The following is a 27,667-nucleotide window of genomic DNA, read 5'->3' as shown; positions in this document are numbered from 1 at the left end:
GGGGATAATGGAATGCAGTCTAATTAAATCGGGTGATGCTGAGGGTATTAGATTAGGAAATGAGACGCTTAAAGTAGTAAATGAGTTTTGCTATTTGGGGAGCAAAATAACCAATGATGGTCGAAGTAGAGAGGATATAAAATGTAGACTGACAATGGCAAGGAAAGCGTTTCTGAAGAAGAGAAATTTGTTAACAGTGAGTATAGATTTAAGTGTTAGGAAGCCGTTTCTGAAAGTATTGTATGGAGCGTAGCCATGTATGGAAGTGAAACGTGGACCATAAATAGTTTAGACAAAAAGAGAATAGAAGCTTTCGAAATGTGGTGCTACAGAAGAATGCTGAAGATTAGATGGGTAGATCGCATAACTAATGAGGAGGTACTGAATAGAATTGGGGAGAAGAGAAATTTGTGGCACAACGTGACTAGAAGAAGGGACCAATTGGTAGGACATATTCTGAGGCATCAAGGGATCACCAATTTAGCATTGGAGGGCAGCGCGGAGGGTAAAAATCGTAGAGTGAGACCAAGAGATGAATACACTAAGCAGACTCAGAAGGATGTAGGTTTCAGTAGGTACTGGGAGATGAAGAAGCTTGCACAGGATAGACTAGCATGGAGAGCTGCATCAAACCAGTCTCTGGACTGAAGACCACAACAACAACAATCTAATCATTCACATATCCGTCGGTGGCGTGGACGTATATTCTTACGAAATTCCAATCACCAGCTTTCTCCTTCGAATGCGAAAATACTTTGTTGATACCGACCTACATAGGAAGATACGATCACCACGATAAAGTAAGGGAAATCAGAGCTCGTACGGAAAGATACAGGTGTTCGTTCTCTCCGCGCGCTATACGAGGTTGGAATAATAGAGAATTGTGAAGGTGGTTCGATGAACCCTCTGCCATGCACTTAAACGTGATTTGCAGAGTATCCATGTAGAGGCAGATATCTGCTCTGCTTCCCAAATACCAAAACTTGTCCACCTTTCCAAGGAACTGTTCTACAACATGATTCCATTTAGCTGTAAGGAGTACTTCTCTCTTTGATGTTATGACGTAGCTATATTATACTCCTTACTTATCCCTGGCTTCTGGAATTTCCGAAGCTAAGCGCGCCTTTTCTCCGGCGGGAGGATTGTACCAGTCGCGCGCAGACGTCTCGCGGACACGTAGTATGAAGATTCGCTAAAAATGGTTCAAATGGCTCTAAGCACTATGGGACTTAACATCTGAGATTATCAGTCCCCTAGACTTAGAACTATTTAAACCTAACTAACCTAAGGGCATCACACACACCCATGCCCGAGGCAGGATTCGAACCTGCGACCGTAGCTGCAGCGCGATTGCGGACTGAAGCGCCTTGAACCGCTCGGCCACAGCGGCCAGCATTTCGCCAAAATGTATAATTATGTGTTTAAGATGTTAACGTCGATTCGTGGGCGAGCAGAGTTTGAGTATTTTGGTTATTTCGCGGAAAAGCACGCGCTGCTAATTTTGAGATTAGAGGATGAAAACAGTGTTACATGTGTGAATCAGTGACTATCGTGAAGGAACATATTGATAGTAGAATGTAAATGAAAACGCTTCCGTGATCAGTCGTTACTTGTTTAATTAAAATGGAAACGGAACGTAGCAATTGTTAGTACAGTGTGACGAGCTCAGCTGTTAACAAAAGACTGCGTTTAGGCACTGCTAGGGGAGTGTGTTACGTGCTAAAGGGACAAATCAAAGTAATTTGATTTGTACTGTTATTATTTCAAAGTGACATTTTCCATTGTTCAACTCAACAACCTAAATTTTTGACAGATATAAAGGGCATGTGAAGTGGTACCTGTTCTTCCAGACATATAGTTAAGGCTAACCAGCCATTGACCTTCTTCTGTGCTGGATGCACACGCATTGCCCGAACTCGTGCGGGACTCGGGAAGATTGTCTGCCGCAAGTAATGAGTGTAATGGGCAGGGGCACTACGAATGTGCTGTGTGGACATTAAGTTGGGAATGTGCAAGGGATAAATCCCTGCAGTCGCACTATCCTCTGTGCCCTCTGTGGGTCAGGTGGATAGAGCGTTTGCCATGTAAGCAGGAGATCCCGGGTTCGAGTCGCGGTCGGGGCACACATTTTCAACTGTCCCCGTTGATGTATATCAACGCCTGTCGACAGCTTAGGGTCTTGATTTAATTATCATTTCATAAAGGGCATGTTTTCGTATGTATAGTGTGTGTCCTAACAAAAAAAAGCACCGAGAAGACTTGGTTGTATGTCAATGTAACTCTCTGTGACAGGCAGAGTACTGGTCAGCAGAGTGCGTTGGCGTTATTCGTGTCGAGTACTGTTGCCTGGCCTGACGGGATATATTAGCGGCGTGAACAGAGTCAAATGTTGAGTGTTCATTGTGAAGTACACGGAGGTGCTGCATACCCGTGTGAGACCACCATATCGGAGCATGGCAACGTTTGGCAGGGGCCTCATTGTCTGCCTACATTTGGCCAACTGATTTTTTGTGCAGTATCCAATTTTCTGGCGCATTCAGATTCGATTGTGGTCTGATACTGAACTGCACTGGAACGTGAGATGTACTGGTCGTCAAGGTTCCGACCGACCACGTCCGACCATCACAAGCGGCATCGCTGTAGCTGTATCGACAAACAAGCACATCATAGAACCCCTTCTCACTTTGCGCCCACCACCCCACTCCCTGCAACGTTCTGTGTCATCCCCCACCATTGTTCCGAGACTAGCAGCAGGCAAACTAGGGAATTACTGTCCTATGCGTAGGCTACCATTAACACCACAACACTAACGGCTGCGTTTGGAGTCGTTCCGTGACCGTCAAGCAAGGATGCTGATGAGTGGCATCGCATTGTGATCACCGATGAATCGTGGTTCTCTGCACTACGCCGGATCACCAACGTTGGCGAGAACGGTGACGAGCTGGGGAGAGATCCTGTTCTTCCAACGCTCTGCTGAGTCACACTAGTGTTATTCTTGGCATCATGATGTGCGGAGCAGTCGGATATGGCTGAAGGTCGAAGTCATGCCTGGTAGTGACTGAGGGAATTCTGAAGATATCGTGCAGTCTCATGTGTTACCTCTCGTACGACACTATCGTGGGACCATTTTTCAATAGGACAATGCTCATCTGCACATGGTTATGTACCTCTACATGTAAAGTATACCAATCCAGACTTCAAATGGAATAGTTAAACCAGGATCTGCAGTTTTGAATCACGGCACAATGAACCAGCTATATTTCAATAGGTAAAGCGATACACAGAAATAAGTAACGATCGGCATCCGTAGACAGTCCAGGTCACTTTAACACTCGAACACAAACAAACCAACCGAGCCAGAGAGAAAACCACGTAATGTTTGCAACATCTTAGCGTCGTCTGGTAATGCGTAGAGCACTTGAGCTGTTCGCTTGACCCTGACACTCAGACGACTGCATGTGTCTTGAAGGGCTCCAGGTTCAGACGTCGGTTTAGCGCACGTGCCTGCGTGCGGTTGACCGGTATCTGGGGGCGCGGCTCTGCCGTGGCGCCACTGCCGGCGGGAGCTGATGTAAGCCGTGGAGGCACGCCGTCTCAGCTACGGCTGTTGTCCACGCCGTATCCATGGCAACGGCTGCGCGCGCCATGGAAGTGCGCGGACGCAGCAGCTGGAGGCAGGAAATTCCGTGTCAGGAGGCGACATCACATCGTGGTCTGTCTGCATGATCCTGAGGTACTCTCGTGACCAGCAGTATCTCCAGATTTGTTCCCGATAGAGCATGTGCAGGACCGGCTTATATGTCAACTCTGCCCCAGTGACAGAATCCCGGTTATCAAGCACCTGTTAACAATAGTTGTGGGACGGCTTGTCTCAGCCTTTATGACACCCTTACCAGTGGTGTCAGGAAAAAATATTCAAATGTGTGTGAAATCTTATGGGACTTAACTGCTAAGGTCATCAGTCCCTAAGCTTACACACTACTTAACCTATATTATCCTATGGACAAACACACACACCCATGCCCGAGGAAGGACTCGAACCTCGGTCGGAACCAAGTGGTGTCAGAGGGTATGCAATTTCATACTAATAAGTGGGCTCATACTGCCAAGTCCTTTGTAAATCTTAGATTTTTTTAATCACTGTAATAATGGCACATACCCTCTCAAAGTGCTTAGTTTCATTTCGTTTCCTCCTTCCCCTCTGGTGCCTGTCAGGCAGTATAATCAAACACATAGATTGGACAGTCCATTACGTTCACGCTAAGCAGGCGGGAGTAGCCAGTACTGACGGAATGGTAAGAGGCAAAATCAGGAAGTATGTCTCATTGTCCCCAACGATATTTGATTTGTTTATTGAAGAACTAGTGAGGAAATTTGTGTTCGTCCTGTTGTAAAATTAGAGGAAGCACCGTGAGATACTGTTCCCAGACGATGCAGCAGTACTAGCCATTAGTGAACAGTAATTTCGCCGAGTCCTCGACAAAATGGAACGTGTGTATCTGACGGCTTTAATATGCACGTAAACAGAAATGAATCTAAGCGAGTGGTGTGTGCCGCAGATGTACATGCTGCTTGGCACATAAAATTATGGTCCTTTGGTTACGGAAGCAAGTGTAAAGGCCCTCCTTCCGGTTATTTTTGTTAATTTTGTGGCTATCGGAGTCAAGTTTGGGAGCTTTACATAGATGACACGCTTCGGTACGAAATAAACCTGTCCATGTGCCAAATACGAACACACGCCCGTTATATTTAAAAAAAATTAGGTTGTTCAGTTGAAAAATGAAAAATGTCATTTTGAAATAATAACAGCACAAGTCAAATTACTTTGTTTTACGTGTCCCTTTAGGCAGATGAGATTAGGAAAACAACAGCCTGCTCAGAGACACGCGAGCGCTCATTCTTCCAAAGCTCCATCCGCGAATGAACGGAAGGAAATCTCAACATCTGGTACCGAATTTCCCATAACTATGGTCGGGGACGTAACTGTGGCCAAACTGCCACTATCGACTTACACTCCTGGAAATTGAAATAAGAACACCGTGAATTCATTGTCCCAGGAAGGGGAAACTTTATTGACACATTCCTGGGGTCAGATACATCACATGATCACACTGACAGAACCACAGGCACATAGACACAGGCAACAGAGCATGCACAATGTCGGCACTAGTACAGTGTATATCCACCTTTCGCAGCAATGCAGGCTGCTATTCTCCCATGGAGACGATCGTAGAGATGCTGGATGTAGTCCTGTGGAACGGCTTGCCATGCCATTTCCACCTGGCGCCTCAGTTGGACCAGCGTTCGTGCTGGACGTGCAGACCACGTGAGACGACGCTTCATCCAGTCCCAAACATGCTCAATGGGGGACAGATCCGGAGATCTTGCTGGCCAGGGTAGTTGACTTACACCTTCTAGAGCACGTTGGGTGGCACGGGATACATGCGGACGTGCATTGTCCTGTTGGAACAGCAAGTTCCCTTGCCGGTCTAGGAATGGTAGAACGATGGGTTCGATGACGGTTTGGATGTACCGTGCACTATTCAGTGTCCCCTCGACGATCACCAGTGGTGTACGGCCAGTGTAGGAGATCGCTCACCACACCATGATGCCGGGTGTTGGCCCTGTGTGCCTCGGTCGTATGCAGTCCTGATTGTGGCGCTCACCTGCACGGCGCCAAACACGCATACGACCATCATTGGCACCAAGGCAGAAGCGACTCTCATCGCTGAAGACGACACGTCTCCATTCGTCCCTCCATTCACGCCTGTCGCGACACCACTGGAGGCGGGCTGCACGATGTTGGGGCGTGAGCGGAAGACGCCCTAACGGTGTGCGGGACCGTAGCCCAGCTTCATGGAGACGGTTGCGAATGGTCCTCGCCGATACCCCAGGAGCAACAGTGTCCCTAATTTGCTGGGATGTGGCGGTGTGGTCCCCTACGGCACTGCGTAGGATCCTAAGGTCTTGGCGTGCATCCGTGCGTCGCTGCGGTCCGGTCCCAGGTCGACGGGCACGTGCACCTTCCGCCGACCACTGGCGACAACATCGATGTACTGTGGAGACCTCACGCCCCACGTGTTGAGCAATTCGGCGGTACGTCCACCCGGCCTCCCGCATCCCCACTATACGCCCTCGCTCAAAGTCCGTCAACTGCACATACGGTTCACGTCCACGCTGTCGCGGCATGCTACCAGTGTTAAAGACTGCGATGGAGCTCCGTATGCCACGGCAAACTGGCTGACACTGACGGCGGCGGTGCACAAATGCTGCGCAGCTAGCGCCATTCGACGGCCAACACCGCGGTTCCTGGTGTGTCCGCTGTGCCGTGCGTGTGATCATTGCTTGTACAGCTCTCTCGCAGTGTCCGGAGCAAGTATGGTGGGTCTGACACACCGGTGTCAATGTGTTCTTTTTTCCATTTCCAGGAGTGTATATTGTTGTGTACACCTGTACCACTGTTGTCTGCGTTTCTTTTGTGCTGTGTTTCGAATGCTGATTAAGTGAACTGTACGAAATCGCCAAATTATTATATCGGCGTACTTGGAAAGCATCAGTTCGTGTTGAATTTTCTAGGGGAATGGACTTGGTTTTGTTACAGGCTTTTGTGCGCGACAATGAACAAATAAGGAAATTTAATACTGTTCGCTATTATTATTTCACCTTATTTAACAACGATCTGTCAGAGACATTTTTAAGAAATTTTGCATTATATATTTTATAAAAAAATTTAAACGTGAGACGCGACCATGGCCCAAAGTTTCCATGTACAGGGTGTACCTGTTAAATTAATTTGTATTTATGAAACGGCATTTAAAAACCTCAAATTAAAGCAGCTCTTTGTAATAAAAATTGTAGGTTATACTACAGTAAATAACAAACAATAAACATCAAAAGATGGTAGGAGGAGGCCGTATAACCTCATGCTCCAGATACACTGGACTTACGTTGAACGAAAATACTTGGGAAAAAAATGTGAGCCGGAGGGAAGCAGCACCTAAATACACCACTCCTCCCATTAGTATAGTTCTGAAATATAAGGCAGTGCGGAATAATTATGTTAAACAATGAGATCGTTACGCTTGTGGAATTAAAAGGAGAAAGTCATTTATGTCGTATGCTGTAAAGTTGTCTGACTTTGAGTTCCTAATCCTCTTTTTGATTTACGCTGCATTGTGAAAGCGTAATTAGATCGGACGGTCAGGACGGAAGAAATATTGAAAAAAATTTTCCCGGTAAACGACGGGCTGAATTACCCATTCAACGCCACTCAAATTTTTCCGGCAGTATCTGGGAATGAATGTATATTAAGAAAATATTTTGAAAACCCTGGACTGAACCTGATAATGTTCCTCCCGAAAATATATTTCTTTTCGATGAAACAAACATTGTTGACAATCTTGTCAATAAACTGATCTTACGTAATAGAGGCTGTAAACAGCGGTAAGATAAAAAACTCATCTCAAGCTGGAGTTTCCATAAAGATGCCTGCCCGTGCTGCAAGTGAGACCTGTCCACAGTGTGTCAGTTATACGCTGGGCCCGAACATGCGCAGTACAATCAAACGAAAATTGGACGTGTTGAGTCAGACAGCTTCGAATATTGGTTTTCTAGTTATCCTTCCACGTCTTACGAAACTGAGTGAAAAAAAAATTAGGGGGAAACTTCAGCAGCCACGTGAGCGTAAAGCTGTTGGATTCCCGTAAAAGTAACAACATAGCATAGACGCCTCCGAATTCCAGACACCTAACGCAGCCACCAGACTTCGTCTATTTAAAAAACATGAAAGTTGTTTGGAGGCTGCTATTAGATGACTGGAAGAACACCTTGCGTGGAATTTTTCCAACAGTGCCCAGGGAGCAGTTTTATTGCTGCAGATGTTGGGTTCCAATTGCCCATGAAACGTAAGGCCGGGTTTCAGACAGTAGGGAATTTTCCCCAAAATCCATCACAGAAATCAAGATCGAAGCAGTGAGCGATTCATTCTTGCATCATCTCAACATACTGTGGGCAGCAGAATATTTTTAATAAATTACGTCCGCTTTGATCATAATAGGAATTAAAAACGAGAGTAATAGAAGTGTTCCTTTCACTTCATTGAACACTCGAAAAAAAAACAAGGAAGAAGCAATCAGAATACATGCTCTGCGATAAAAAAGCAAAAATTAGACCATAGATTACAGTTCAAAGACTGGTTTGATGCAGCTCTCCATGCTACTCTATTCTGTGCAAGCCTCTTCATCTCCGATAACTACTGCAGCCTACATCCTTCTGAATCTGCTTATTGTATTCGTCTCTTCATCTTCCACTATGATTTTTAACCCCCACACTTCCCTCCAGTACTAAATTGGTGATCCCTTGATGCCTCAGAACATGTCCTACCAACCGATCCCTTCTTTTAGTCAAGTTGTGCCACAAATTCCTCTTCTCCCCAATTCTATTCAATACCTCCTAATTACTTACGTGATCTACCGATCTAATCTTCAGCATTCTTCTGTGTAGCACCACATTTAGAAAGCTTCTATTCTTTTCTTGTCTAAACTATTTATCGTCCATGTTCCACTTCCATACATGGCTACACTCCATACCAATACTTTCAGGAACGACTTCCTGACACATAAATCTATACTCGATGTTAACAAATTTCTCTTCTTCAGAAACTTTTCTTGCCATTGCCAGTCTACATTTTATATCCTACCTACATCGACCATCATCAGTCATTTTGCTTCCCAAATAGCAAAACTCATTTACTGCTTTAAGTGTCTCGTTTCACAACCTAATTCCCTCGGCATCACCTGATTTAGTTGGACTACATTCCATTATCCTCGATTTGATTTTGTTGATGTTCATCTTATACCCTACTTTCAAGACACTGTCCATTCCGTACAACTGCTCTTCCAAGTCCTTTGTTGTGTCTGACAGAATTACAATATCAGAGGCAGACTCCAAAGTTTATATTTCTTCTACCTGGACTTTAAACCGTACTCAATTTTTTTCTTTTCTTTCCTTACTGCTTACCGAATATACAGATTGAATAACATCGGGCAAAGGCTACAACCCTGTCTCACTCCCTTCTCAACCACTGCTTCCATTTCATGCACTTCGACTCTTGTAACTGCCATCTGGCACCTCTACAAATTGTAAATAGCCGTTCCCTCCCAATATTTTACCGCTGCCACTTTTAGAATTTGAAACAGAGTATTTCAATCAACATTGTAAAATGCTCCAAGTGTACAAATGCTATAAACGTAGGTTTGCCATTCCTTAACCTATCTTGTATGAGAAGTAGGGTCAGTACTGCCTCGAGTGTTCCTATATTTCTCCGGAATCCAAACTGATCTTCCCCGAGGTCTGCTTGTACCAGTTTTCCCGTTCTTCTGTAAAGGATTCGTATTAGCATTTTGTAGCAGTGACTTATTAAACTGCTAGTTCCGTAATTTTCACACCTTTCAGCACGTGCTTTCTTGGTAATTGGAATAATTATATTCTTCCTGAAGTCTGAGGGTATTTCACCTGTCTCATACATCTCGCCCAGCAGATGGAAGGGTTTTGTCATAGCTGTCTGTGCTTTGTCATTTCGATAAGGAGGACCCATACTGCAGGAGCACTTTCAGAGTTGAGAAAGACAGGATTCTTGTTAGTAACACACATCGGAGTAGTGGATATGCTGGCTCATACCTTTTGCAAAGACCTTTTTTTACCTGTTAAAGCGGCCGCCAAAACAAAGTATTTCCATACGAATGCTGGGTGCAGACGTTTCCCGTTTTCACGTTAGTGCCCAGATTTACCCCAGCTTGGTTTCTCTCTCTTTCCAAAGGCGATAGAAACTGTCCGTGATAATCACGATGAGCCTTCAAATATTTATGCGTCTGATCACGAATCGTTTCTGAGCAACTTTCCAAAGAAACGATTCCTTCACTAAGAAGTTAGGAGACTGCAATGAGCAGACGACTGGCAGAAAAACATGTTAATAATATACATTTACGCAAAAATACAATTGGCTTTCTTCTTCAAAGTTACAGTCCCCATCAGTAAAACAAGCAGAAAAAAATGGTTTCTTTGATAGGTTAGATAAACTTGTCACAATTCTGTCAGCGAAACGCGATACGCTTGTGGGTTTGTTTTGCCCCCGAAATCCAACACCTTATATCGATTGCCGCGATGACTCAAAGGTATTCCGAGACATGACGAGTTGCAGTTGTTTACCCCTTGTGTACTCATACGACATGGGAGGTTTGCGCTCCGTTTCTACTGGAGCAATATGTGCTCATGTCGAAAGAACGATTATTCTCGTTCTCGATGGTCACTGAGAAGCGAGCGCCGAAGTTCTAATACGAGTGAGGTATTTACTGTGCCTGTCACAAGCCATCGGCATAGGCGCCAGACATCCTTGCAGGGAACTGGAGTTTCGCTTTTCTTTTGTTTCCTCTTCATGTATGAAGAGTAATTATGGAAAGTGGTGAATAGTTACGATGTGGCGCGAAAAAGTCTGACGCAGGCGAAAACAACAAAACATTATTAAATCGGCCACAGCAAATTACCTGCAATGTTCAGCAGCGTATTAGAAATAGTCGTCTAAAATCGATGCATAGGCTGCTCAGCACAAGGGTGTGTGACGATCGGCTTGCAGCGTTTCTTCGTTTGATGTTGAAACCGTAACACTAAGTACACGTGTCAGAAACTAAGGGAGTCAAATGTACAAAAATATTGCTGTGTTTGATTGTTGAGTATGTTATGCGACACAGTTCTGTAACATAGTTTAGTTTCACAAGAGCGAGAAGTAAAACTCGAGGATATGCTAGCAATGAAAATCACAGGGTATTTATATAAATACTGTACTATGAACTGACTCACAAATTCGTGAGCATGTTAAGTCATGCGACGGTAAGATGTGTGTTATATGTTAGTATCAGAATAAATACTTGAAAGTGGCACATCGCGGAAATCAATGAAAATAAATGACTGATCGTATTAGTCAAGGTGAAATCTGGAAATGTCTGTTACTGTTGGCAGTACTGCTGTCGTAGAATAACACGCAATGAAAGCCAACAGCAACGCTCCGTCCAGAAGTATTTGCTAAAGAACAAGGAATGTTAGGGTGTTGCGTTCCACAAATGTACTATATATATATATATGGTGTATAAACTGCCCAGTATGACCTCATGATGGGTAAACCGTCCAGACACAAGCTCCAATTGAGGAAGAAAACCGATGTGCCTTTTGAAAGGAACAATCCAAGCATTTGCCATAAGCGACTTTGGGTAAACTTCGAAATCCAAAATCTGGATAGCCGGGGGAATGAACCTCGGTCTTCTCACAGCCAGAACAAGCGTATGCCGTATGCCAGTAGAAAAGCGGGACTGGTCGCGCCCTCATAATGTATTTGTCGTTTCGCACTTCTCAGGCTGTGACAAGTTTCATCAAAATCTATCAACCAAGCCGTTTATTGCTTGCCTTTTCTGGTGCTCCGTCATAAAATGTCGTGTACGACGTCTGACGCAAAGAGATTGATACCGGAAATTTCTGTATTCACCAAACATGTTTAGTTACTTGTGGTCGACTTCAAAGTAGGTCATTTTGTATCCAAACACATCTATCCTTCCATTCTTCAAAACATTTACGCATGTCTTTACCTTCACGTTTGAGCTGCAGCTCCGGCCATACAAAAGGTTGCGCCTGCAGCAAATTTCTCGTCCACTGCTTTTTGAGTTGAGAGATTTTGATGCAATACGTTGCAGCGTTAGTTCGAAGCTGACAAACAGGGTGTTACGGCAAGTAGTTTCTTAGCGATATGAGAAATTTCGACATATGTTATTAATCTCAGAGAGAACTACTTTCGGCATCTCCTGTAAATTGCTGGTAAATTAGGTATTTTTTATAGACAAAGCATAGATGTAAGGGGATGTTGAAACCAAGACAAATGGAAAAGGAGCAGTATTTGTGGAATGTTTGAGCAGACACGCTACTTTTAAATGGGCCACCATTATTATAAGACGCGAATCTCATTGTCTATCAGCTTACTTAATATCACTTTTTAGTGTTACAAACGTCGTGCTTGTCTTTTTTCTCTCGTAATAGTCATGAAACACAGTTTGTTGTCTTTAATGTAGTGAATTTTGAAGCCGGTTGTTAGTTCATGAAGTAGAAACGCTCAACGGAATTAAACTGCGCCAGTGTGTTTAGCTTTTGGATCTCTATCTTCTTATAGATATTTAACCGTAAATTACCAAAAACTCTCACTGTAATGGCGATTATCTTCATCACGCCTTTGCTTCACAATAATGCTCTTACCCCGGGTGCTTGCGGTGAAACTCAGTTTTCTTGCCTTGTTATTTTGATCATAAGCAGCCTATCCCGCAAAAAAGGGCAGTTATTTCCCAGAAATCCAACTTATCTCTGTATTTTGCCCCCTCAAGAGTTGCCGACAGCCGTGACATAAAAGCGAAATCAATGTCCCTTTGTAAATGCCGCCCTTGGAATGTAGCGAAGCGTTCCACGTACAGCGCTCGTGGCGGCAGCGGCGTGCACTACGTGCTACAGGACCAGTGAATAGTTTCCGCCGTTCCTACAAGAGTGCGCGATGAGGTGAGAGCGCCGCGTTGCGTTTGGATTCCGTATCATACAAGCGGCGCACGTTTCATAGCTTACTTCGCAAATATCCCCGTGAAGGATGGAACACTCTACAGCGCGATGTTCACAACACAGAAATGAAAACCGGCCGATTACCCTCGCACAGCCTGCTATACATGGCGTATAAACTGCCAATTGCGCATTGATGATGATAAATCGCCCAAACATAATCAGCGCTACTCCCATTCGGGTAAACTACAAAAGTTTCCAGATAAGGTTTACGGCTTGTTAAAGTGTGTCCACCCTGGAACACGAACCTGGGGCTCGGACTTTTATTCTGAAAACTGTCCAGTGCTTTCTTCTGAAAACGCGAATTTCTTAGTGAAAATTGATACAATCGAGTAAAGTACCGGAATCAACTAACTTGCGTAGAAAATGCAGAAACGTTACGAGAATCTCCGCTGCTGTTAGTCGCTAACAACGAGAAAGGTACGTCCGGTTCAGTTGCGTGCGTAGATTAACCTTGTACAAAGTTTCAGCAGCTTTATATCAGTTCCTCCTTGTCGAAGGGGCCAGGTCCAAAAATCAAAACCATGTCCTGGATAGCCCTTTGAACACAACCGAAGACAGACATATCTATCTTAACGTTTTTTAACGAAGCGCCGTGATACAGCTAGCTGCCTGGACTGCTTTAGTATCATCTCTCCGAATACAATCTCCTTTGAAATCCAAGAAAAAAAAACCAGGCAAATGTGTCCACTAAATACCTGGCGTTCGAAGCTTTAAAGTTGCAGACAGGAATTTAAAAAGTCTCCTCTAATGAAACCGAGCGAAATTTGATTAAAAACCATGAACATACTTTTGCACAATTTGAAGCGAATGGCGGGATGTTCCCTAGGCAATTCCACCACTGATAATATCTTTCCACATCCTTGTCCTTTTCCGACATGACCTCGCAGCTGCTTGATACTGCCACAGGCGTTTTCCGAACGTCGCTCCTGCAAACAAAAATTTTGTCGGTAATTAATGACTAAACCACTGGGAAAAACAGAAGAAGAATGTTCGTCCGCAAACCGTCTTGTACTTCCCGCAGGCGACGTTTCGGCATGCATTGAAGTCGTCCTACACACACACACACACACACACACACACACAAACACACACATTTCACAAAATTTAAATATATTTCTAATCCCATAGTTCCAATCTAGGTTTTAGGGAGGTTTTAGTTGGTTGCAAGGCGATTACTGGAACAGGAATTTCCTTCGCAAACATGCCCTGTTGGGAAGTCCTCTGCGCAATTCTGACAAGGGAAACTCCACATTGCATCTCCCTCATATTTAGTGATAAGATGACCCAGTGGATAGCCCGTCAAAAACTGAACACAGATCAAGCACGAAAACAGGAAGAAGGTGTACTGAACCGTAAAAAAAGCAAAATAGAAACAGTGAATGATCCAAGAACACTGAAACAGCAGTGGCGTCATGGGCTAAGTGATCATGGTGTTGGGCTGCCAAGTTTTTCTTTTTCCCTCCTCAACATTATGAACTGTCCGTCCGGTCATTGAAACGTTTGTTCTGTTTCTGTAGTCTTGGCAGTCGTCGTACTATACATTGGTTATAGAGTATGAGTCACGTGTTACGAATATGTTACTGTCGCAAGTAAATGTGGCGGATAGTGAGAGCAGGCGACATACCACATAGCCGTCTCACAGAAATGAATACAACAAATAAACGGTTGTGAACTATGTTACTACTAGAAAGGAGTTCAAGAGTCAAGGCTTCCGAAACTGAACGCAACTTCAAAAACGTTAAAAACATGTGTTTTGTCAGGGCACAGAGAAACTGATTGTAAAACTGTTGTGTTCATTTGTTGCAGCTTCTGTAACAAACCATTATGTTTTCATCATTTCCTTGGAGTGACCATATCCACTATTTCACTTACTTACCAGTCGTACAAATTAGATGTGTCGATAAGAAGTTCCTATCTTTTGATACACGTATTGTCGCTAGTGCCGTGTATGACACACCTGACGTGTTTCCTGGTGGAGGATTCGGTTGACTTGTCCCCTTGTCATCAGACGTTTGTGGTTCCCATTCGAAAGCCACTTCCTTTTTGCTGCTAATAGAGTAGTTGTGTAGAATCAACTGTCATTTTAGGTCCCTACCTTACACCTCGCTGTTGCAAACGGACGTTATACCACGACGCAGACACAAATCGGGCATGAGGCAGGTTTGAACACGTCTCGCCCGCTTGGCAGTCCAAGACCGTAACCACCCAACAATAAGGCCTTTTGTCTTCCCGGCTGTTCCATATTGAACTTATTGTTCTCAGTCCTTTCGCTGTTTCTATTTTGCTTCTCTTTTTGACAGGTTTCATGTTTGATCTGTGTTCAGTTTTTGACGGGCCGTCCACAGGGTACTCTTACCTCTAAATCTGAGGCGGGTGCGATGGGGAGGTTCCCTGGAATTTAGCTGAAAAGTTGGAAAGTTCTACAGCAACCTGCTGTGCCCTTGTGGCTAGGGAACGAAAAAAGAAAAAATTAAAACCACTCCATGTGGAGTGGAAATTCGTTCTATTCCGTGCACATCCACGTCGGTTACATGTTTGTGATAATGAGTGTTTATCAGTTTTCAGTGTCAAATTCAGTCTGCGTTTCGTAGTTAACTGATTACGCATTTAATAAATAAACGAAATTGTGTGAAACTTAGGAAGACAGTAATAGAACTGTCAGCGTATTACTGCCAAACGCGTGATTTGATACGATGTTTTACACTTTCTACACACAGCAGTCGATGGTAGCAATGTAAAGGGCACGTCGGCTACATAACCAGTCTGGAAGAGCAGTATGCCGAGGCGCAAGCGGGTTAAGACGGGCTTTGGAGCCAGATTGCCGTAGAAGGCTGTACAGATACGACGATCTCTCGTACAAGGAGGGCTGATGAGGCTTGATGGCTGTCCTATAGGCGGTCGCCTTTGTCTGGAGGCTGCGGAGGGCTCTCCAGGCGCTGGAGACGAGAGTTGCAAGGACGGGGAAAAGTCGTCCTTATGCGGGGAATCCCCCATCCCTCTGTGCTGCTCCGCCGTTCGTAAGGATCAGAATTCCTGTTCCCCTGTGGAGTGAGCATTCGGATGCGCAGAACGAGAAATCTGTCCGCAACATCCCCTGCTGCTCAAGTCACATGGTACTGGGACGGCACATGTCAGTTCGTAGCGCTTAGCGTATTTAGTGTTATTACTTCGCTAGAACAGATGGACCACCTTCAGAAGTATCCTGAAACTTTGTATATGCGTTTTATAGACATCTCAACAATTTCGTACCTGGAACTGAAACAGTTTTAAAGAGAAGAGCAAGAGTATTGTGCTTTTTCGCCTCAGTATCATAGCTCAGTTCTACTTACGTTTTTTCGGTTGCGGGAAAAGAAGTGACAGCCAACAATACCTTTTTAGGTTTTCTACTGCACTTATTCGTGTTGTCGAATCTCCGTTCTAATTAATTACGCCACAATGACACTGTACTGGGCGCCTATACATCACAGAAAGGGGGGGGGGGGGGGGGGGAAGGCATTTGTAGCAATGAAATTCCTACAGTAAATAAGCAGTTTCATCTTTGGGGAAAGTAGAATACAAAAATTATTTAATGTAGGAAACTGACTCATCCAGAAGTACTTAGATACACACAAGGGTTTGAGGACCTGAATAAACTGCAGGAAATTAATCACAGTGTCTTATATAGATTTTATCAGCGGATCAACATAGCACGAATACGTACACACTGACTGGCAGCCTAAACGCACTTGCAAATTTATCTTGCATGTCTCTCGTAAACACATGGCAAAATAATCGCAGAAATTTGCTCTACAATACGAGACATTTTTAAACATACAAAGCGCCTCACGTCAATATGATACTCACTATTAGAGGTTTGTTGTACATACCTATGAAAAGTAACTGGTCCTTCTTTCACGTGCTTCTTTTTACATCCGTAGCAACAACAATACTGCACACCAAGGCTGTTATTACTACAAAAACGTGTAGAAGTGTGTGTAAAACCAGATGAATATGTGTAATATGAAAGTTTCGCTGTTACCACAAATTGCAGACAAGCAGCGACGTCCCGTTACCACGTGACTAGCACGGTTTGATGTTGAGAACATGCGCATTACGGTAGGCCATGCTCATTCCATAGATATTATACTCTATGTATTTAGTAGGCGCTCGCAGTTGCAGTGGCAAAATTGCCCTATTTATACAATCTTGCAAGATAATGGTTACGTTCATTGTAAATGAGAATAAAGGAGAATAGACTGTACGTAAGCATTTGGTATGTTTACATGCAGTGCTAGGTTCTGAAAATGAAAACCGAATTTCGGTAACAAATTTATATGCTAGGCCTGAACTGACTTCAAACTGACGATAATAGTCGTAATACTGCCTCAGGTGGCAAGAATATCAAAGCATGTCTGGAGTGCGTGCAGCGAATCAGTGCAAAACAATTATCGCTCAGAATCAACCGACTGCGCCTTCAGTGGCCTGGTAGGATAGTTAAATGCAAATTGGTGTTGAACGCGCAACTCAAAACTAATTTTATGGTTCAGTACCTTCGTAAACATAAAGATGGTATGTTTTTATAGAGATAAAGTTAAATTACATTGTCTTGTGCACTCCACATCAAACTCTTACATGATTTGTGTGAAGAATACAGTTACCGCTATCAAATATTCGTGAAAATGCTTTACGTGGATGAATATTTTACATGGAGATGTCAAGGTTCAGGGACACTACATTCTCACATCATTTTTTTCTGCTCTATGATTTTAATTGTCCTCTGTATATGCACTCAACACCGAGCAAGATTATGTAGTGGTTAAGAAAATGAAACCGTATTCGGGAGGAGCAATGTTCAAGTTCCCTCCCGATCCGATCATTTTGATTTTCTGAAATTTGACCGGTTGCTGGGATAGTTTCTTCTCAAAGGCGCCTACAGATAACCAACCGTCTCATTCTGGCTTAAACAACTGGAAAAAGAAAAAAATGGAAAATAGCTAGTAAAACAGTTAGGAACCTAGAACCCGTATGAAGTGGGAATCGGCGATCTTTCCCCGAGGTCTGTGCGCGTGCGTGCATGTGTGTGTGTGTGTGTGTGTGTGTGTGTGTGTGTGTGTGTGTGTGCGTACTCGATGAACAGTCTCGCCTTAACATTGAAACGCTGCACATAGTGGTCGGTCGTAGTTCCCTCACTCCGGCGTGATCGTTCCCTATAATATTGATTGAACTTGCTTTGTAAACGATGTACAGTAATTAATCCTTTAACAACAGGGGCACCATCATTTTTCAGACTGTTCCACTAGCGTACCCAGTCTAAGGCATGTAATAAATTGTTAAAAATCTTTGTCACATATTTATGAAAGACATTTCATAAAATCTTGACTGTGTACTGTAGTACTTTTATCATACCTTTTACAAAACTCAGAGTTTGGTTCTAGCTTTGTCAAAGATATTTGACAGTGTAATATAGGCTTTAACCATGGTAACCTGTGAACTGACAGCAGTTGTGCCTGACAAATACCAGCTAAATCCCCGCCGCATTCCCGCGCAAATAATTTTTCTGATACAAATGTAATTCTCGTACGACGTAGTGAGGACTATATAAAATTACGAAATATTTTGAACTATTTTAAAACTAATCCCGAAAAAAAGCAAAAAGAACAACAACTCACACAAGACTGAAATATGATAAAAATAATGGAAACGTGTTTGATATGTAAATTATTGAATAAATACACCAAGCTGATCACGATTCCGGAATTTACATGACAAATAATACCTGAAAGAAACTGGAATACAGTAGGTTGGATTTCAACATGCATTTGCGTATATTTCCTTTAATTAATTACTTAGATATGTTTTCCGACGTTTGATTAACCCTTAGCTACTATGGATGTTTGCGAGAACACAATTACTATGGAGAGGCCTCTAAGACCGCCTTTTTGTTTTTATGTATAAAACCGTTGTTTTGGTGAATATAAGTTTTCGTGACTTCCTGTTGTTCGAGATTTACCTATGTAAATTTCCATTTTTAAACATTATTGAATTTTTAAAAAATTGAAAACTAAAATGCAGCAAAATTTGCAGTTTATTATTTTATATATTAGTAAACTAACGGGGCATAGTTACCTCTCTACTAACAGTTATCACCAGGGAGATGGTATTACACATTCGCAACATTACTGCATGGAAAAACGTATTTCACTTACGACAAATTGTATTTGGTATCAGATCTGAAATTACTACTTATCTTTCAGCTTTAGACCGGTTATTCCACCCCATATTTCTATCAAGGGAGAAATTTGGCCAAATTTTTATTTCAAAAATCAAGAACATAGTGATTACCTTGTGCATTCTTCTGAGGCCCTGAATAAAATTTTAATTGCTTATAGCCTGCATGCATTTCACGCAGATCCTCCTACAGTCTGAGGCGTCTTGTCACGGTCTGTGCGGCTCGCCCCCGTCGGAGGTTCGAGTCCTCCCTCGGGTGTGGTTTGGTCCCATAAGATCTTTGCAGTGGAGGCAGGTGTTTCTTTTTTTTTTTATCGAAAATATTTTTCTGTTCTTGCGGAAGAAGTTCGCTTCTCCATCGTCACAACCTGTGACTTGTTCACGAGCTTTCACTGTCATCAAGTCTTCATCTGAGAATTCGCTGAGGCGTTCGTGAACACATACATCAGTCTCTCACAGAAAACGTTGCATACAAGGTCTCGCTTTCCTCACCAAGGAGAAACGATAACGTTAAAAAAATGAACACACGCAAACACTATGTCACATCTGCGAGACCTATCAAACCCTAAAAATAAGAAAGAAATTGAGGCAAGGCCAAGGAGTCCACTCTACAGGAGGTGTGAAAAAAGTTGTGACGGTCTGGGAGACCATGTATTTGAGGGTCAAATTAAATCACAAATATAATTTAACTGTATGCTATTTTCTCCATAAGCGGCGATATCCGCTTGAGTCGCGTGTTACATTATGTACTTTGGTTGTAAGTACATAACTGTTGTTCACAAATACGTATGGTGTCTGACCTCAAAATCATCGCAATAAGTCGAATGATATTGAAGGTGTAGAACTGTGTTTCATATTGATGTGTTAGTCTTCAGTGGTAGTAGCATCAGATAGGTCGGTTGAAGAGCGTTGCGATGTCCTTTCAACCGCGTGCAATAAATCACAAGATTCATATTGCACCTTCATCATTTACTACAGTTGGTCAGGATTGACCCCACTGAAGACAAATTTGAAACCGTGAAAGTGTGGTACTTATAGTGTAGTGTACGTTTGGTTCTGGGAGAGTGTGCTAAGCATAACTCTCAACATATCGACTCACTTCGAAGTTGCAGCAATCAGCGTGGTATAAATAGAAAACATAAAGAGTAAAATTGCTATGAATAAGTGGAAAATATTTTCTACGCCTTTTTTGTCACTAGTTTTTTTGCATGTGGAACGCTTTTGCTGGTGCAGCGCACCTGTTGAGCGTTCACGGAACTGTGTAGTTACGGAGTGTCCCGTGGTAGCGCTGACGCTGCTCTGTGGAACTAGTGCCGGTGACAGCCGCTAGAGGCTGCAAGTCTTCACTATCGGCAATTTCGGCGGCAGGGAAAGGTGACCGAGGACCCCCCCCAGGGAGATCGCAAAATATTTCAAGGGGTCCGCCTAAACTCTTCTCCATAAATGTTAGTGGTGTTCAGACAGCATCTAGTCACAAATTTAAGTTCTTTATTCATGCTTTCATTACAATGTGTGCTGCATTTTTTACTGATTAGTTATCCTAAAATATAAATAAGAATTAATTATAAGCACATCTGCAATTGTTTTGAGGTTAGGCCATTGTCATACATTATTCCTTTAAGCATTTATCACATTATTTCCACAATAAGTTAATGTTTAACGCGAATGCATGGTCTACAGTTATGTAAAGCGTTAGGATTTCGCTACTTTGTGCTCTAACAATACTAACAGCATTACCGCGACCGCACTAAGCCACTGCTACATGGCGGTCAGGCCTTTGATTTTCAACAGTAGCCTAGTTCTTCTTTCATTTTGGCAAATGCTGTTGTCAGTTGTGTGTCAGAATCGCTTACGTTCACATTAAAATGGATAACTGGTTAAAAAGTGTAAGTTAGAAAGGGAAACAAGATTTAACAAAATCGCAAGTTACAATCGCACCAAAAAGTATTGGCACACGTGCGTATTTATCGTTGCTGGTTACAAACGCCGCACTTTCCGGTACACAGTACATGTACGTGCTACCTCACATACCAGACATTACAATTCTGCCCATAGTGCCTACCATTAACAAAGAAATGCAGTGTTATGGGCAAACACGTATCTCCTCTGCACACAAAAAGTATTGGCACAGAGCATGGCATCTCGGTATATTGCTGGGTTTTCAGGTACCGGAACGCCATCTGCTGACACATTAGACACTGCGTGTTGTTGACGGCCCGGTCGCCAGTATGTTGCTGTAGTGCGCGATAGTGGTCAGCATGGGGCCGAAGAAGAAGGAACATTCAGTGGCGTTGCGTGAGAGAGTGGTATTGCTCCATTCACAAGGGAGAAGCTATCGACAAATCGGAGCAGAGGTGTCTGTGAGCTACACCACGGTAAGAGCCATCATTCAGAAATATAAAGAGACTGGAACAACAGTGAATAAGTGTCGTCCTGGACGTCCAAAAGTGCTTACAACCCGAGAGCGTCGCCATATCATCGCACTTGCTCGGAAGGAACCTGCTACAAGTGCAGCAACTATTGCTGAGATTGTTCAGACAACGTCCGACAAGACGGTTAGTGTGCAGACTATACGAAATGTGTTGAATGAGGCTGACATGCATGGACGTTCTCCCAGGAAGAAGCCATACATGTCGGAAATTAACCGGCAGAAACGCCTGCAGTTTGCCAAGGACTACATCAGCAAGCCGATGGAGTTTTGGAACACTGTGATATTTAGCGACGAATCGAAGTTCAATGTGTTCGGATTTGATGCAAGAAAGAAAATTTGGCGCAAGCCGAATACGCACCTCGACATCAAACACATGCATCCCACAGTCAAACACGGTGGGGGCGGTATCATGGTCTGGGGCTGTATGGCGGCTTCCGGCGTTGGAAATCTAGCTGTAATTCACGGCACAATGGATCATATGAGATACATTGACGTGTTGCGAGGTAATTTACACGCTAGTGCACAGAAATTGGGCCTTACTGGGGTGTTTCAGTTCCAGCAAGACAACGACCCAAAACATACCGCCATGAAAACCCGGGAGTGGTTACTGTACAATGCCCCCAGAAGGGTTCTAACACCACCTCAGAGCCCTGATTTGAACCCCATTGAGAACCTGTGGGCTCATCTTGACACACAAGTCAGAAAAAGGCGTCCGTCCGGTAAAAACGACTTGGAGAAAGTGCTCCTGGAGGAATGGTCGAAAATTACCCCTGATATCACCCGGAATTTAATACAAAGCATTCCTAGGCGTTTACGTGCTGTTATAGATGCTAAAGGGATGCACACTAGCTATTAGATGGTGAACATCAATGAAGAAAACGAACACACTGTCCGATTCATATGCGTGTGCCAATACTTTTTTGGGTGCAGAAGAGCGATGTTTTTTTTCATGACACTGTATGTTACTTTAAGGACAGGTGATTTTGACATATTTGTAAACTATGTAATGTAAGGTGTCACATGTATGGGTTCTGTTCTGAAATATATGTTTCGTTTAACCTACAACCACTAAAATGTAACTGTGCCAATACTTTTTGGTGCGATTGTAGTGTTGACCGACGACAAAAGTGACCCGTGCGCAGAGAAAAGAAAATAAAATACGCTGATAATTACATTAGGTTTGGATTTTCATATGTAGGTTCCCATATGAATCATTAAAATTCATCTTAGCTGTGACGGGCGGAACCATATGCAGGAATGGACAGCTCAATTTTAAGTATCTCGATTTCAATAACTATTCATATATTTAACTGAGTACTGTACCAATCCACAGCAACAAAATTATCGGTAAGTATATTTGTAAAATAGGAAGTTTTATTCTGATCTTAAAAAGTCCCATTTTTTTAAATTGTTGTAATGAATAGGCTACATAAAGTACCTTCTACCAAATTCTTTGTATGTAATCGATATATGTAAACAGTAGTTTCAAAATATATTTTACTACAGTGGACCACACGAACAAGTTTAAGTTCATCTAAATAATTCTGTTTATTTACGTAAATGAATATACATTGTTGTACGAACATAATTAATATACATTGGTGCAGGATGATGATATTGATATCTCTCTTGGCACACAACCTTTCCATGTGGTGCCGTAAAATATTCTTAGAATTCTTGTCGTACTCCCTGTGCATCACAGGAAGATCTTCGAGGTATCTTTGATAAATTCGTTAAGCCTGTATAGTTGCGAGTGGCTTCTCTCCACTCTCGAAGAGTAATTACACCATTATCTACGTCTTCTGTATTGAAACTATTTGAAGGTGAATAAATAGTTCTGGACGTTGCACTTGGCCTTAAAAAATTATGGAGATACTCACAAGTTTTTGTAACTGTTTCAGATTTCTCAACTTTAAATAACAATGGCTTCCTAAACACACTAAAAACAGAGGACATTATTCCGAAAGCGTTTACGACAGTAAGTTGTGCGCGAGAAAGACGGTAATTAAATATTCTTTCCTCCGATCTTGGTAACTGATCATCACACGGTTTCATTTTATTTGTCGTCAATGGAAATGCCTCGTCCGCTACTAAAACTTATGGTGTCAGATTTTCTCTCCCTGGAAGATATTCTGGGGAGGAATGTTTAATTTATTTCCCGTTAAAGCTGTATGAAATGAAGTGTTCTTAAAAACTCTGATATGCGATCCTGACAACCAACATGCACATACTAAAAGCAGTAATTTGCGTCTGCAATCGCCTTTTTTGTACTTAATATACTCACTTCGAGTATTGGCAGGGCAAAATTTGCACATGTTTGCCATCTATGGCTCCTACACAGTGAGGGAAGTTCCATTTCAGTTCAAAATTTCTGGCGACATTCTTCCATTTTCAGTATCCTTTGGAATCTGGGAAGTAAAACTTTCTCAACTTTTTCAAAATGACGACACAGAAACAAAAGATGAAGATGCAAGTTAGCGTTTTGAAGGCAATGTGCGTCGAACACCAACTACGTCTCATGAGAAACACAGAGAAAGAGAATTATTAAACCCAAAAAAAGAACGGCTCAGGAAATGGAGAGAGATGCTCGAGATGAGGAAGCTTAACCAGACTTAATGCTGTTAACAGATGAATGGAGTGTGTATGGAGAGTTCATCGCCAATGAAATGAGGAAACTTCCCCTGACAACACAAACGTAGGTGAAGCATATCATTGGAAATGTGCTATTCAGAGCAGCGTGGGGGGAGTATGAGAACCGAACTCCCAGCATCACATCATTACCGGCTGTCGTATCGGAAAACAGTGCAGAAATAAGCTGTCCAGAAGCTAACTGCGAAATTGTTTACGTTGACAATGACACTGGTGAGAGCGAAGAATTCACTGAAGTACCATGTACGTCAGAAGAGCGCCATCAATTTTTGAGATTTAAAAAAAATAAGTGAAATACTTTGCACCAGTTACTTACTTACTTAAAAATGAAAATAAATTATTTACATAAAGTGAGTATCGAATGTTGTGTACTTACCTTTATGTAGTTCTTCAACAGTGATGAAATAGCTTCACATACTTCTGGCACTATGAGGGAAATAGCAGAATATGATACTTTGAATGAGTACCGTAGTGACTTGTACGAATCCCCAGTGGCTAAAAATCGTAACACGATGGCCAGTCGAAATCTTAGTGAAATATTGTCTTAGCAATTGGTACCTTTCTTTAGAATATGAGGTGTAATTAACTGTAGTAAATAATTTAAGCCTTCACTGGACATTCTCGTAAAATTACTAAATAATGCACCATAATCTGCTACTAGATCTCCAGTTATATTCGTTCGTGGTCCTTCTTTAAATATTCATCTCTTCCACTATAGTTTCCTTTTCCGTTTATTTTCATTTCTATTGTTAGCGGCATGTGCGATAACCAAGTAAGTAGCCGCCGCAATCACTTTATCACTCATTTTCATGCAAGACCAACTCATTGTGGCACAAATTCTATTGCTTTGATATAAATTAACCTGTCGCATACAAAACAGGCTGCAAGATGTTGCCTTTTGTAGCACACTAAAAGACGACGCACGCCACATTTCCGTAGCATGCCACAATATTGCAAGATGTTGCCCGGCGTAAACGAGCCTTAAAAAACTAAACACTATGCCACATAAACAAATTTGCTGATTTTTCTACACGAAAAGCTAACGAGTGGAAAAATACTTTTGTATCCGTTGTAAACAGTGACAAAGAGAATACTCTTGAAGCGTCTTATTGCATCAGCTACAGCCCAGCTAAAACTGCAAAACCTCATTCCAACGTTGCTAAGGATTTAGGACGGCCATATATAAATGATGATGTGCAGTGCATGCTTGGAGAATCTTTCACAAAAAAGGTCATTATGGTACCTTTGTCCAACAATACGATCAACCGCCGTATTTATAGCCAAGTCAAATTATGTCGAAAATGAAATTTTGGAAAGAGTTCGTGCGAGTCCTTTTGCGATTCAACTTGACAAATGTACTGATGTTAACAATTTAGTCATTTCACTTTTCGTCCGCTTTATTAATGAGGAGTCCGCAGAAGAGGAGCTACTATTCTGCAGATCCTTAAAAGAGCGAACTACGGGAGGAGATACATTTAAGTTGCCGACGAATACTTTCGCGAAAATTCAATGGACTGGACTCTCTGAGTAAGGATTTGTTCAGACGTAACGAAATCTATGACAGGGCGTTATGCTGGGTTTGTTGCCAAAAGTTTATTAAGGCCCGGCCTAAAAATTCCCGCATCTTTGCAATGCTGTGTGAGGAATTGGGAAACACTTAACAAGCATTTTATTGTCTCACATTGTAGTTAGGTGGCTACTGCGAGATAGAACTATTTACAGACTGTATGAGCTTGACGAAGTTTACATTTTTGTCACCAGCCATATCTTTCAGTAAGAAAGTGCATGGAAGATGAAATCTGACTTCAGACATTAGCTTCTTTGGCAGACACTTTCTCAAAAATTAACAGTTAAAACTTATCTCTCTAGGGGTCAGATTTAAACGTTTATATTGTGCAAGACGTATCGAGTCATTAATTAAAAAAACTGAATTTTTGGGAATCATTTGCTTCCACCGCGCGGAGTGGAATGCATAAATTCTAATTAAAGTTCACCAACCTGCAGTCTTTTACAGTTGTCCCTTGCACATAAATAGCACGTAGGTCGTGAATCCGCAATCTTGAGGCTGTAAGAAACTCTTTGCGAGGAACTGCTATTTTAGAGAGGAATTAAATTTCCTATCAGTTTGTTTATACGGAATGCCACTTGCTTTTTATTAGCAGAACACGAGAAACTGCACAGTTACATTCCACCTTAGAGTTACGAATGAATTCTATTCTTCAACAAATTAATGAACTGTATATTTCCGTAATTAATATGTCCAAATAACCATACGTCGCAAATAAAGTCTTAACTTAAACGACCGCGGCACACAACGTGTCTGACTTCCGACACTGCCGAACCAGCGCTAATGTTACAGCCGAACCACTTCGCCCGCCATCCAAGTTAAGGCACGATCCGGAGATCCTCTGCCTTTTCGTTTTGCAGTTGTTTATTGTTCTGCTGGTTATTAATACTTGTGAAATAACGGAATGATAGCACGCTGTTGAGAGATGCTTTAAATTGAAAGTCAAGTAAATACGGTGTTTAGTTTTTCTAATATTAATAATAGATGATTCTCATTTTAGCGCGCAACTTCCAAACCCAGCAGCCAATCACGGAGAAGCATCACAATTTAGGCGGTCTTTCCCACGAAACCCGCACCGAACAAACCATCTGTCATCTATACCTCACAGGACATTACGTAATCTTGCCATAGCTGCTTTCTCAACTGCTCTAAAAAAGAGCCTGTTGTTGCCGAATAAGATGACTGCAAAGCCAGAAATATTACACAGCCCCCTCCTTCAGAGATTTCCAAAAAATGGGATGTTTTTGCAAACAACAATTAATTTTGGAAATAAACAAATTTTGATTTGAATTTTTATTAATTTTTCAGCTGTCGTCTCTCAAGAGTCACACCCTTCCACAATACTCTCATTTCTGGCTGTTTTTCAAAAGTTGAATCTACATTATATTTTTTGATTCTCAGATTATTAATCAACTTATATAATCATAAAGTAAAAGTCCGCCCTGGTAGCTGAGTGGTCAGCGTGACAGACTGTCAATCCTAAGGGCCCGGGTTCGATTCCCGGCTGGGTCGGAAATTTTCTCCGCTCAGGGACTGGGTGTTGTGTTGTCCTAGCCACACGACATTTCCATTTATAAAATAAAAAATTTTGTGATTACACAAAAACTAATCGTTGCCCACAATAAATTCGTGTATAACCCTATATCCCAAAATCATTGATCTTTAATTACACTTTCTATACTAATTACATCATCCTTTAAAGATTTACAAAGTACTGTCATTCTGCACCTTTGTGGTAATGACAGTCTGTTGTTAACTTACAAATTACAGTTTTACTGTATACTCCACAGTAGTCTTCTATTTCCGAGGAAAATTTAATTCGCAACATTTCATATTGCCGTTAAGCTACTATCGAAGCATTGTCCATTAAATTCAACAAAATATTTATCGAGAAGTTACATTGCTATACAATTCCTGTCGGTGCATTGCCGTCCATTAAATTCGACAAAATATTTTTTACACTTCAGTATTATGTCGGCATCATGCCGTTCTGCACTTATTTATGTGAATGCGTCATAAAGACGTCCACTTCACATGGTTACAAAGAAAATAAACAACACCTATACTTTTCACAAATACTTGGAGACGGAAGAACTTCGCACTCACACCTTTTACCAGAAACATACTCAAACAGCCCACAACAGAAACGTATACTGATGATGCTATTGTCC

General features: G+C 42.3%; 1 protein-coding gene and 1 non-coding gene across 3 annotated transcripts in view; one reads left to right on the top strand and one right to left on the bottom strand.

The window, feature by feature from the left end:
• The window catches only part of LOC124593756 (NAD kinase-like), a 907,239-nt gene that overhangs the window by 263,593 nt on the left and 615,979 nt on the right, over nucleotides 1-27,667 (top strand). The gene's annotated exons all lie outside the window — the stretch shown is intronic.
• On the bottom strand, nucleotides 19,735-19,853 carry LOC124596760. Its single transcript, XR_006978393.1, has one exon. It is a non-coding gene; the product is annotated as a U8 small nucleolar RNA (small nucleolar RNA).

This window comes from Schistocerca americana, chromosome 2, assembly GCF_021461395.2.
Source record: "Schistocerca americana isolate TAMUIC-IGC-003095 chromosome 2, iqSchAmer2.1, whole genome shotgun sequence".
Taxonomy (NCBI): Eukaryota; Metazoa; Arthropoda; class Insecta; order Orthoptera; family Acrididae; genus Schistocerca; species Schistocerca americana.
This window is presented reverse-complemented; position numbering and strand designations above follow the sequence as displayed.